The sequence below is a fragment of the Podarcis cretensis genome, assembly GCF_951804945.1.
Source record: "Podarcis cretensis genome assembly, contig: SCAFFOLD_24, whole genome shotgun sequence".
In the NCBI taxonomy this organism is placed as follows: domain Eukaryota; kingdom Metazoa; phylum Chordata; class Lepidosauria; order Squamata; family Lacertidae; genus Podarcis; species Podarcis cretensis.
In genome coordinates, this window is record NW_027647844.1 from 241,525 (window position 1) to 255,488 (window position 13,964).

The following is a 13,964-nucleotide window of genomic DNA, read 5'->3' on the forward strand; positions in this document are numbered from 1 at the left end:
TAGGCACCATTTTTGAGTGAATGGCCGAAAGTCAGATTTTTGATGAAATTGTGACCGCGGGGCTTAGGGATTTTTTCAAAAAAAAATTCCGCCGGTTAAGTTGCTGAGGGCTGATTTCTTGTCCTGTGATAAAAAGCCTTCTTTTCCGACCGCTAAAACATTCAGGGGAGCATTTGCAAGGGTTTGGCACCATTTTTGAGTGAATTGCCAAAAGTCGGATTTTTGCTGAAATTGTGACCCCGGGGCCTAGGGATTTTTTCAAAAAAAAAAATTCCTCCGGTTAAGTTGCTGAGGGCTGATTTCTTGTCCTGTGATAAAAAGCCTTCTGTTTCGACCGCCAAACCTTTCAGGGGAGCATTTGCAAGCGTTTGGCACCATTTTTGAGTGAATTGCCAAACGTCAGATTTTTGCTGAAATTGTGACCCCTGGGTTTAGGGATTTTTTCAAAAAAAAATTTTTCTCCCGTTAAGTTCCTGAGGGCTGAATTCTTGTCCTGTGATAAAAAGCCTCCTGTTTTAACTGCCAAACCTTTTAGGGGAGCATTTGCAAGCGTTTGGCACCATTTTTGAGTGAATTGCCAAACGTCAGATTTTTGCTGAAATTGTGACCCCTTTGGGATTTTTTCAAAAAAAAATTTCCGCCGGTTAAGTTGCTGAGGTCTGATTTCTCGTCCTGTGATAAAAAGCCTTCCGTTTCGACCGCCAACCCTATCAGGGGAGCATTTTCAAGCTTTTGGCACCATTTTTGAGTGAATCGCCAAAAGTCAGATTTTTGCTGAAATTGTGACCCCGGGGCTTAGGGATTTTTTCAAAAAAAAAATTTTCTCCGGTTAAGTTCCTGAGTGCTGATTTCTTGTCCTGTGATAAAAAGCCTTCTTTTCCGACTGCTAAAACATTCAGGGGAGCATTTGCAAGCGTTTGGCACCATTTTTGAGTGAATTGCCAAACGTCAGATTTTTAATGAAATTGTCACCCCGGGGCTTAGGGATTTTTGCAAAAAAATCTTTTTCTGCCGGTTAAGGATTTTCTGTCCTGTGATAAAAAGCCTTCTGCTTTGACCGCCAAACTTTTCAGGGGAGCATTTGCAACCGTTTGGCACCATTTCTGAGTGAATTGCCGAAAGTCAGATTTTTGATGAAATTGTAACCCCGGGGCTTAGGGATTTTTTGAAAAAAATCCTTTTCTGCCGGTTAAGTTGTCGAGGGCTGATTTCCTGTGATAAAAAGCCTTCTGTTTTGACCGCCAAACCCCTCAGGTGAGCATTTGCAACCGTTTGGCACCATTTTTGAGTGAATGGCAGAAAGTCAAATTTTTTATAAAATTGTGAATCCGGGGCATAGGGATTTTTTTTTAAAAAAAAAATTCTGCCGGTTAAGGTGTTTTTTACCCTTCAATTTTTAAGTTGTTAACCAACCTTAAATCTACGGATGAGGGGCAGTATATACAATTAATAAAATAGTAACAATACTATTTGTTACTATAGACAGGCATGCCATTGTTCAGGAAGGTCTACTGTATAAATAGTAAAATAGGATAAGTAATAAAGTAGCAGTAGTAAAGTGGAAGTAAAGTGGTAGTAAAGCAATAGTAAACCAGTAGTGAAGTAGCAATTACGTAATGGTAAAACAGTAGTAAAGTGGTGGAATAGTAGTAAAATAGTAGTAAAGTAGTAGTAAAACAGTAGTAAAGTAGAAGTAGTAATACAGTAGTAAAATAGTAGTAAAATGGTAGTAAGGCAGTAGTGAAACAGCAGTAAGATAGTAGTAGTAAAATGGTCCAATAGTAAAGCGGTGGAATAGTAGTAAAATAGCTGTAAAGTAGCATTGAAAGAATAGCAAAGTAGTAGTAAAATGATAGTAAGGCAGTAGTAAATTGTAGTAAACTAGTAGTAAACTGGTAGTAAACTAGTAGTAAACTGGTAGTAAACTGGTAGTAAACTAGTAGTAAACTGATAGTAAACTAGTAGTAAACTGGTAGTAAACTGGTAGTAAACTGGTAGTAAAATAGTAGTAAATAGTAGTAAAGTAGTAGTAAAGCTGTGGTAAAGCAGTAGTAAAGCAGTAGTAAAGTAGTAGTAAAGTAGTAGTAAGAATGACCTCGGAAGTGTTCGTTGTACAAAATGGCGCCATGTTGGTAGCCTCAATCACAGAGGTTTTTCCAGTTGTTTCCATATAAAGTAGTGGGGCGGGGGGATTGGCTTCTCAGTGTTTGTATGTTGATCCCTGTTAAAAAGTACACCAGAATTTAGTGGCGTTGGATATTTTGGGTCCCAACATGTCCCCGCCAGCAGTGGCTGCATAAAATTCATTAGTTAGAACTGAGCGATGGGCAACACACTGTCGTGAGTCAGGAGCTGTATGAGGAGCCAGTAGTCAAAATAAGGGATTTGAATTAGATGATATCTTACCCGCCCAGTGGTGTTTCCTACTTTCTTCAGTAGGCACCATTTTTGAGTGAATGGCCGAAAGTCAGATTTTTGATGAAATTGTGACCCCGGGGCTTAGGGATTTTTTCAAAAAAATCTTTTTCTGCCAGTTAAGTTGTCGCGGGCTGATTTCTTTTCCTGTGATAAAAGCCCTTCTGTTTCGACCGCCAAACATCTCATGGGAGCATTTGCAACCGTTTGGCACCATTTTTGAGTGAATTGCCGAAAGTCAGATTTTTACTGAAATTGTGACCCCGGGGCTTAGGGATATTTTCAAAAAAGGATTTCCTGTCCTGTGATAAAAAGCCTTCTGTTGCGATCGCCAAACTTTTCAGGGGAGTATTTGCAACCGTTTGGCACGATTTTTTTCTGCCAGTTAAGTTGTTTGGCACCATTTTTGAGTCCATTGCCGAAAGTCAGATTTTTTATGAAATTGTGACCCCGGGGCTCAGGGATTTTTTCAAAAAAATGTTTTTCTTAGAGTTAAGTTGTCGAAGGCTGATTTCTTTTCCTGTGATAAAAAGCCTTCTGTTTCGACCGCCAAACATCTCATGGTAGCATTTGCAACCATTTGGCACCATTTTTGAGTCAATTGCCGAAAGTCAGATTTTGTATGAAATTGTGACCCCGGGGCTTAGGGATTTTTGCAAAAAAATGTTTCTCTGCCTGTTAAGTTGTCGAGGGCTGATTTCGTCTCCTGTGATAAAAACCCTTCTGTTTCGACAGCCAGACATCTCAGGGGAGCATTTGCAACCGTTTGGCACCATTTTTGAGTCCATTGCCGAAAGTCAGATTTTTTATGAAATTGTGACCCCGGGGCTTAGGGATTTTTTCAAAAAAATCTTTTTCTGACAGTTAAGTGGTCGCGGGCTGATTTTTTTTCCTGTGATAAAAAGCCTTCTGTTTCGACCGCCAAAGATCTCAGGAGAGCATTTGCCACTGTTTGGCCCCATTTTTGAGTCAATTGCCGAAAGTCAGATTTTTGATGAAATTTTGACCCCGGGGCTTAGAGATTTTTTTTAAAAAAAGTTTTTCTGCCAGTGAAGTTGTCGCGGGCTGATTTCTTGTCCTTTGATAAAAAGCCTTCTGTTTCGACCACCAAACATCTCATGGGAGCATTTGCAACCATTTGGCACCATTTTTGAGTCAGTTGCCGAAAGTCAGATTTTGGCTGAAATTACGGGTTTTTTCAAAAAAATGTTTTTCTGCTGGTTAGGTTGTCAGGGGCTGATTACTTTTCCTGTGATAAAAAGCCTTCTGTTTCGACCGCCAAAGATCTCAGGAGAGCATTTCCAACTGTTTGGCCCCATTTTTGAGTGAATTGCCAAAAGTCAGATTTTTGATGAAATTGTCACCCCGGGGCTTAGGGATTTTTGCAAAAAAATCTTTTTCTGCCGGTTAAGGATTTTCTGTCCTGTGATAAAAAGCCTTCTGCTTTGACCGCCAAACTTTTCAGGGGAGCATTTGCAACCGTTTGGCACCATTTCTGAGTGAATTGCCGAAAGTCAGATTTTTGCTGAAATTGTGAGCCCGGGGCTTAGGGATTTTTTGAAAAAAATCTTTTTCTGCCAGTTAAGTTGCCGGGGGCTGATTTCTTGTCCTGTGATAAAAAGTCTTCTGTCTCGACCGCCAAATCTCTCAGGGGAGCATTTGCAACCGTTTGGCACCATTTTTGAGTCAATTGCTGAAAGTCAGATTTTTGATGAAATTGTGACCCCGGGGCTTAGGGATTTTTTCAAAAAAATGTTTTTCTGACAGTTAAGTTGTCGAGGGCTGATTTCTTATCCTGTGAAAGAAAGCCTCCTGTTTCGACCGCCAAACATCTCAGGGGATCATTTGAAACCGTTTGGCACCATTTTTGAGTGAATCACCGAAAGTCAGATTTTTGATGAAATTGTGACCCCGGGGCTTAGGGATTTTTTGAAAAAAATCTTTTTCTGACAGTTAAGTGGTCACGGGCTGATTTTTTTTCCTGTGATAAAAAGCCTTCTGTTTCGACCGCCAAAGATCTCAGGAGAGCATTTGGAACTGTTTGGCCCCATTTTTGAGTCAATTGCCGAAAGTAAAATAGCTGTAAAGTAGCAGTGAAAGGATAGCAAAGGAGTAGTAAAATGATAGTAAAGCAGTAGTAAGGTAGTAGTAAATGGTAGTGAAGTAGGAGTGAAGCAGTAGTAAAGCAGTAGTAAAGCAGTGGTAAAGCAGTAGTAAAGTAGTAGCAAAGTAGTAGTAAAGTGGTGGCAAAGCGGTAGTAAAGTAGTAGTAAAGTGGTAGAAAAGTAGTAGTAAAGTGGTAGAAAAGTAGTAGTAAAGTAGTAGTAAAGTAGTTAGAACTGAGCGATGGGCAACACACTGTCGTGAGTCAGGAGCTGTATGAGGAGCCAGTAGTCAAAATAAGGGATTTGACTTAGATGATATCTTACCCGCCCAGTGGTGTTTCCTACTTTCTTCAGTAGGCACCATTTTTGAGTGAATGGCCGAAAGTCAGATTTTTGATGAAATTGTGACCTTAGGGATTTTTGTGAAAAAAATATTTCTCTGCCGGTTAAATTGTCGAGGGCTGATTTCTTTTCCTGTGATAAAAAAAATTCTGTTTCGACAGCCAGACATCTCAGGGGAGCATTTGCAACCGTTTGGCACCATTTTTGAGTCAATTGCCGAAAGTCAGATTTTTGCTGAAATTGTCACCCCAGGGCTTTGGGATTTTTTCAAAAAAATCTTTTTCTGCCGGTTAAGGATTTTCTGTCCTGTGATAAAAAGCCTTCTGTTTTGACAGCCAAACTTTACAGGGGAGCATTTGCAACCGTTTGGCACCATTTTTGAGTGAATTGCCGAAAGTCAGATTTTTGCTGAAATTGTGACCCCAGGGCTTTGGGATTTTTTCAAAAAAGGATTTTCTGTCCTGTGATAAAAAGCCTTCTGTTTTGATCGCCAAACTTTTCAGGGGAGCATTTGCAACCGTTTGGCACCATTTTTGAGTCAATTGCCGAAAGTCAGATTTTTTATGAAATTGTGACCCCGGGGCTTAGGGATTTTTTCAAAAAAATGTTTTTCTGACAGTTAAGTTGTCGAAGGCTGATTTCTTTTCCTGTGATAAAAAGCCTTCTGTTTCGGCGCCGAAGCCTCTCTGGGGAGCATTTGCAACCGTTTGGCACCATTTTTGAGTCAATTGCTGAAAGTCAGATTTTTGATGAAATTGTGACCCCGGGGCTTAGGGATTTTTTCAAAAAAATCTTTTTCTGCCAGTTAAGTTGTCGCGGGCTGATTTCGTCTCCTGTGATAAAAAGCCTTCTGTTTCGACCGCCAAAGATCTCAGGAGAGCATTTGCAACTGTTTGGCCCCATTTTTGAGTGAATTACCGAAAGTCAGATTTTGGCTGAAATTGTGACCCCGGGGCTTAAGGGTATTTTCAAAAAAATGTTTTTCTGCTGGTTAGGTTGTGAAGGGCTGATTACTTTTCCTGTGATAAAAAGCCTTCTGTTTCGTCAGCCAGACATCTCAGGGAAGCATTTGCAACCGTTTGGCACCATTTTTGAGTCAATTGCCGAAAGTCAGATTTTTTATGAAATTGTGACCCCGGGGCTTAGGGATTTTTTCAAAAAAATGTTTTTCTGACAGTTAAGTTGTCGAGGGCTGATTACTTTTCCTGTGATAAAAAGCCTTCTGTTTCGTCAGCCAGACATCTCAGGGAAGCATTTGCAACCGTTTGGCACCATTTCTGAGTGAATTGCCGAAAGTCAGATTTTTGATGAAATTGTGACCCCGGGCTTAAGGATTTTTACAAAAAAATCTTTTTCTGCCGGTTAAAGATTTTCTGTCCTGTGATAAAAAGCCTTCTGTCTCCACCGGCAAACTTTTCAGGGGAGCATTTGCAACCATTTTGCACCATTTTTGAGTGAATTGCCAAAAGTCAGATTTTTGATGAAATTGTGACCCCGGGGCTTAGGGATTTTTTCAAAAAAATCTTTTTCTGCCAGTTAAGTTGTCGCGGGCTGATTTCGTCTCCTGTGATAAAAACCCTCATGTTTCTACCGCCAAACATCTCATGGGAGCATTTGCAACCGTTTGGCACCATTTTTGAGTCCATTGCCAAAAGTCAGATTTTTTATGAAATTGTGACCCCGGGGCTTAGGGATTTTTTCAAAAAAATCTTTTTCTGCCAGTTAAGTTGTCATGGGATGATTTCTTTTCCTGTGATAAAAAGCCTTCTGTTTCGACGGCCAAACATCTCAGGGGAGTATTTGAAACCGTTTGGCACCATTTTTGAGTCAATTGCCGAAAGTCAGATTTTTGATGAAATTGTGACCCCGGGGCTTAGGGATTTTTTCAAAAAAATCTTTTTCTGCCAGTTAAGTTGTCATGGGATGATTTCTTGTCCTTTGATAAAAAGCCTTCTGTTTCGACCACCAAACATCTCATGGGAGCATTTGCAACCATTTGGCACCATTTTTGAGTCCATTGCCGAAAGTCAGATTTTTTATGAAATTGTGACCCCGGGGCTTAGGGATTTTTTCAAAAAAATCTTTTTCTGACAGTTAAGTGGTCGCGGGCTGATTTTTTTTCCTGTGATAAAAAGCCTTCTGTTTCGACCGCCAAAGATCTCAGGAGAGCATTTGGAACTGTTTGGCCCCATTTTTGAGTCAATTGCCGAAAGTAAAATAGCTGTAAAGTAGCAGTGAAAGGATAGCAAAGGAGTAGTAAAATGATAGTAAAGCAGTAGTAAGGTAATAGTAAATGGTAGTGAAGTAGGAGTGAAGCAGTAGTAAAGCAGTAGTAAAGCAGTGGTAAAGCAGTAGTAAAGTAGTAGCAAAGTAGTAGTAAAGTGGTGGCAAAGCGGTAGTAAAGTAGTAGTAAAGTGGTAGAAAAGTAGTAGTAAAGTGGTAGAAAAGTAGTAGTAAAGTAGTAGTAAAGTAGTTAGAACTGAGCGATGGGCAACACACTGTCGTGAGTCAGGAGCTGTATGAGGAGCCAGTAGTCAAAATAAGGGATTTGACTTAGATGATATCTTACCCGCCCAGTGGTGTTTCCTACTTTCTTCAGTAGGCACCATTTTTGAGTGAATGGCCGAAAGTCAGATTTTTGATGAAATTGTGACCGCGGGGCTTAGGGATTTTTGTGAAAAAAATATTTCTCTGCCGGTTAAATTGTCGAGGGCTGATTTCTTTTCCTGTGATAAAAAAAATTCTGTTTCGACAGCCAGACATCTCAGGGGAGCATTTGCAACCGTTTGGCACCATTTTTGAGTCAATTGCCGAAAGTCAGATTTTTGCTGAAATTGTCACCCCAGGGCTTTGGGATTTTTTCAAAAAAATCTTTTTCTGCCGGTTAAGGATTTTCTGTCCTGTGATAAAAAGCCTTCTGTTTTGACAGCCAAACTTTACAGGGGAGCATTTGCAACCGTTTGGCACCATTTTTGAGTGAATTGCCGAAAGTCAGATTTTTGCTGAAATTGTGACCCCAGGGCTTTGGGATTTTTTCAAAAAAGGATTTTCTGTCCTGTGATAAAAAGCCTTCTGTTTTGATCGCCAAACTTTTCAGGGGAGTATTTGCAACCGTTTGGCACCATTGTTGTGTGAATTGCTGAAAGTCAGATTTTTGATGAAATTGTGACCCCGGGGCTTAGGGATTTTTTCAAAAAAATGTTTTTCTGACAGTTAAGTTGTCGAAGGCTGATTTCTTTTCCTGTGATAAAAAGCCTTCTGTTTCGGCGCCGAAGCCTCTCAGGGGAGCATTTGCAACCGTTTGGCACCATTTTTGAGTCAATTGCCGAAAGTCAGATTTTTTATGAAATTGTGACCCCGGGGCTTAGGGATTTTTTCAAAAAAATGTTTTTCTGACAGTTAAGTTGTCGAAGGCTGATTTCTTTTCCTGTGATAAAAACCCTCATGTTTCGACCGCCAAACATCTCATGGGAGCATTTGCAACCGTTTGGCACCATTTTTGAGTCCATTGCCAAAAGTCAGATTTTTTATGAAATTGTGACCCCGGGGCTTAGGGATTTTTTCAAAAAAATCTTTTTCTGCCAGTTAAGTTGTCATGGGATGATTTCTTTTCCTGTGATAAAAAGCCTTCTCTTTCGACCCCCAAACCTCTCAGGGGAGCATTTGCAACCGTTGGGCACCATTTTTGAGTGAATTGCTGAATGTCAGATTTTTCATGAAATTGTGACTCGGGGGCTTAGGGATCTTTTGAAAATAATCTTTTTCTGCCAGATAAGTTGTGGTGGGCTGATTTCTTGTCCTTTGATAAAAAGCCTTCTGTTTCGACCACCAAACATCTCATGGGAGCATTTGCAACCATTTGGCACCATTTTTGAGTCAATTGCCGAAAGTCAGATTTTGGCTGAAATTACGGGTTTTTTCAAAAAAATGTTTTTCTGCTGGTTAGGTTGTCAAGGGCTGATTACTTTTCCTGTGATAAAAAGCCTTCTGTTTCGACCGCCAAAGATCTCAGGAGAGCATTTGCAACTGTTTGGCCCCATTTTTGAGTGAATTGCCAAAAGTCAGATTTTTGATGAAATTGTCACCCCGGGGCTTAGGGATTTTTGCAAAAAAATCTTTTTATGCCGGTTAAGGATTTTCTGTCCTGTGATAAAAAGCCTTCTGCTTTGACCGCCAAACTTTTCAGGGGAGCATTTGCAACCGTTTGGCACCATTTCTGAGTGAATTGCCGAAAGTCAGATTTTTGATGAAATTGTGAATCCGGGGCATAGGGATTTTTTTTTTTTAAAAAAAATTCTGCCGGTTAAGGTGTTTTTTACCCTTCAATTTTTAAGTTGTTAACCAACCTTAAATCTACGGATGAGGGGCAGTATATACAATTAATAAAATAGTAACAATACTATTTGTTACTATAGACAGGCATGCCATTGTTCAGGAAGGTCTACTGTATAAATAGTAAAGTAGGATAAGTAATACAGTAGCAGTAGTAAAGTGGAAGTAAAGTGGTAGTAAAGCAATAGTAAACCAGTAGTGAAGTAGCAATTACGTAATGGTAAAACAGTAGTAAAGTGGTGGAATAGTAGTAAAATAGTAGTAAAGTAGTAGTAAAACAGTAGTAAAGTAGAAGTAGTAATACAGTAGTAAAATAGTAGTAAAATGGTAGTAAGGCAGTAGTGAAACAGCAGTAAGATAGTAGTAGTAAAATGGTCCAATAGTAAAGCGGTGGAATAGTAGTAAAATAGCTGTAAAGTAGCAGTGAAAGGATAGCAAAGTAGTAGTAAAATGATAGTAAGGCAGTAGTAAATTGTAGTAAACTAGTAGTAAACTGGTAGTAAACTAGTAGTAAACTGGTAGTAAACTGGTAGTAAACTAGTAGTAAACTGATAGTAAACTAGTAGTAAACTGGCAATAAACTGGTAGTAAACTAGTAGTAAACTGATAGTAAACTAGTAGTAAACTGATAGTAAACTAGTAGTAAAATAGTAGTAAAGTAGTAGTAAAGTTGTGGTAAAGCGGTAGTAAAGTAGTAGTAAAGTAGTAGTAAAGTAGTAGTAAAGTAGTAGTAAAGTAGTAGTAAGAATGACCTCGGAAGTGTTCGTTGTACAAAATGGCGCCATGTTGGTAGCCTCAAATCACAGAGGTTTTTCCAGTTGTTTCCATATAAAGTAGTGGGGCGGGGGGATTGGCTTCTCAGTGTTTGTATGTTGATCCCTGTTAAAAAGTACACCAGAATTTAGTGGCGTTGGATATTTTGGGTCCCAAAATGTCCCCGCCAGCAGTGGCTGCATAAAATTCGTTAGTTAGAACTGAGCGATGGGCAACACACTGTCGTGAGTCAGGAGCTGTATGAGGAGCCAGTAGTCAAAATAAGGGATTTGACTTAGATGATATCTTACCCGCCCAGTGGTGTTTCCTACTTTCTTCAGTAGGCACCATTTTTGAGTGAATGGCCGAAAGTCAGATTTTTGATGAAATTGTGACCGCGGGGCTTAGGGATTTTTTCAAAAAAAAATTCCGCCGGTTAAGTTGCTGAGGGCTGATTTCTTGTCCTGTGATAAAAAGCCTTCTGTTTCGACCGCTAAAACTTTCAGGGGAGCATTTGCAAGCGTTTGGTACCATTTTTGAGTGAATTGCCAAAAGTCAGATTTTTGCTGAAATAGTGACCCCGGGCCTTAGGGATTTTTTCAAAAAAAAATTTTCCTCCGGTTAAGTTCCTGAGTGCTGATTTCTTGTCCTGTGATAAAAAGCCTTCTTTTCCGACCGCTAAAACATTCAGGGGAGCATTTGCAAGGGTTTGGCACCATTTTTGAGTGAATTGCCAAAAGTCGGATTTTTGCTGAAATTGTGACCCCGGGGCTTAGGGATTTTTTCAAAAAAAAATTTCCGCCGGTTAAGTTGCTGAGGTCTGATTTCTCGTCCTGTGATAAAAAGCCTCCTGTTTCGACCGCCAAACCTTTCAGGGGAGCATTTGCAAGCGTTTGGCACCATTTTTGAGTGAATTGCCAAAAGTCAGATTTTTGCTGAAATTGTGACCCCTGGGTTTAGGGATTTTTTCAAAAAAAAAATTTTCTCCCGTTAAGTTCCTGAGGGCTGAATTCTTGTCCTGTGATAAAAAGCCTCCTGTTTTAACTGCCAAACCTTTTAGGGGAGCATTTGCAAGCGTTTGGCACCATTTTTGAGTGAATTGCCAAAAGTCAGTTTTTTGCTGAAATCGTGACCCCGGGGCTTAGGGATTTTTTCAAAAAAAAAATTCCACCGGATAAGTTGCTGAGGGCTGATTTCTGTCCTGTGATAAAAAGCCTTCTGTTTCGACCGCTAAAACAGAAATTAAGGATTTTTTCAAAAAAAAATTTCCGCCGGTTACGTTGCTGAGGGCTGATTTCTTGTCCTGTGATAAAAAGCCTTCTGTTTCGACCGCCAAACCTTTCAGGGGAGCATTTGCAAGCGTTTGGCACCATTTTTGAGTGAATTGCCAAAAGTCAGATTTTTGCTGAAATTGTGACCCCGGGGCTTACGGATTTTTTCAAAAAAAACACAATTCCTCCGGTTAAGTTGCTGAGGGCTGATTTCTTGTCCTGTGATAAAAAGCCTTCTGTTTCGACCGCTAAAACTTCCAGGGGAGCATTTGCAAGCGTTTGGCACCATTTTTGAGTGAATTGCCAAACGTCAGATTTTTGCTGAAATTGTGACCCCGGGGCTTAGGGATTTTTTCAAAAAAAAATTTCCGCCGGTTAAGTTGCTGAGGGCTGATTTATAGTCCTGTGATAAAAAGCCTTCTGTTTCAAAAGCTAAAACTTTCAGGGGAGCATTTGCACGCGTTTGGTACCATTTTTGAGTGAATTGCCAAAAGTCAGATTTTTGCTGAAATTGTGACCCCGGCGCTTAGGGATTTTTTCAAAAAAAAAATTTCCTCTGGTTAAGTTGCTGAGGGCTGATTTCTTGTCCTGTGATAAAAAGCCTTCTGTTTCGACCGCTAAAACTTCCAGGGGAGCATTTGCAAGCGTTTGGCACCATTTTTGAGTGAATTGCCAAACGTCAGATTTTTGCTGAAATTGTGACCCCGGGGCTTAGGGATTTTTTCAAAAAAGGATTTTCTGTCCTGTGATAAAAAGCCTTCTGTTTTGATCGCCAAACTTTTCAGGGGAGCATTTGCAACCGTTTGGCACCATTTTTGAGTCAATTGCCGAAAGTCAGATTTTTTATGAAATTGTGACCCCGGGGCTTAGGGATTTTTTCAAAAAAATGTTTTTCTGACAGTTAAGTTGTCGAAGGCTGATTTCTTTTCCTGTGATAAAAAGCCTTCTGTTTCGGCGCCGAAGCCTCTCTGGGGAGCATTTGCAACCGTTTGGCACCATTTTTGAGTCAATTGCTGAAAGTCAGATTTTTGATGAAATTGTGACCCCGGGGCTTAGGGATTTTTACAAAAAAATCTTTTTCTGCCGGTTAAGGATTTTCTGTCCTGTGATAAAAAGCCTTCTGTCTCCACCGGCAAACTTTTCAGGGGAGCATTTGCAACCATTTTGCACCATTTTTGAGTGAATTGCCAAAAGTCAGATTTTTGATGAAATTGTGACCCCGGGGCTTAGGGATTTTTTCAAAAAAATCTTTTTCTGCCAGTTAAGTTGTCGCGGGCTGATTTCGTCTCCTGTGATAAAAACCCTCATGTTTCTACCGCCAAACATCTCATGGGAGCATTTGCAACCGTTTGGCACCATTTTTGAGTCCATTGCCAAAAGTCAGATTTTTTATGAAATTGTGACCCCGGGGCTTAGGGATTTTTTCAAAAAAATCTTTTTCTGCCAGTTAAGTTGTCATGGGATGATTTCTTTTCCTGTGATAAAAAGCCTTCTGTTTCGACGGCCAAACATCTCAGGGGAGTATTTGAAACCGTTTGGCACCATTTTTGAGTCAATTGCCGAAAGTCAGATTTTTGATGAAATTGTGACCCCGGGGCTTAGGGATTTTTTCAAAAAAATCTTTTTCTGCCAGTTAAGTTGTCATGGGATGATTTCTTGTCCTTTGATAAAAAGCCTTCTGTTTCGACCACCAAACATCTCATGGGAGCATTTGCAACCATTTGGCACCATTTTTGAGTCCATTGCCGAAAGTCAGATTTTTTATGAAATTGTGACCCCGGGGCTTAGGGATTTTTTCAAAAAAATCTTTTTCTGACAGTTAAGTGGTCGCGGGCTGATTTTTTTTCCTGTGATAAAAAGCCTTCTGTTTCGACCGCCAAAGATCTCAGGAGAGCATTTGGAACTGTTTGGCCCCATTTTTGAGTCAATTGCCGAAAGTAAAATAGCTGTAAAGTAGCAGTGAAAGGATAGCAAAGGAGTAGTAAAATGATAGTAAAGCAGTAGTAAGGTAATAGTAAATGGTAGTGAAGTAGGAGTGAAGCAGTAGTAAAGCAGTAGTAAAGCAGTGGTAAAGCAGTAGTAAAGTAGTAGCAAAGTAGTAGTAAAGTGGTGGCAAAGCGGTAGTAAAGTAGTAGTAAAGTGGTAGAAAAGTAGTAGTAAAGTGGTAGAAAAGTAGTAGTAAAGTAGTAGTAAAGTAGTTAGAACTGAGCGATGGGCAACACACTGTCGTGAGTCAGGAGCTGTATGAGGAGCCAGTAGTCAAAATAAGGGATTTGACTTAGATGATATCTTACCCGCCCAGTGGTGTTTCCTACTTTCTTCAGTAGGCACCATTTTTGAGTGAATGGCCGAAAGTCAGATTTTTGATGAAATTGTGACCGCGGGGCTTAGGGATTTTTGTGAAAAAAATATTTCTCTGCCGGTTAAATTGTCGAGGGCTGATTTCTTTTCCTGTGATAAAAAAAATTCTGTTTCGACAGCCAGACATCTCAGGGGAGCATTTGCAACCGTTTGGCACCATTTTTGAGTCAATTGCCGAAAGTCAGATTTTTGCTGAAATTGTCACCCCAGGGCTTTGGGATTTTTTCAAAAAAATCTTTTTCTGCCGGTTAAGGATTTTCTGTCCTGTGATAAAAAGCCTTCTGTTTTGACAGCCAAACTTTACAGGGGAGCATTTGCAACCGTTTGGCACCATTTTTGAGTGAATTGCCGAAAGTCAGATTTTTGCTGAAATTGTGACCCCAGGG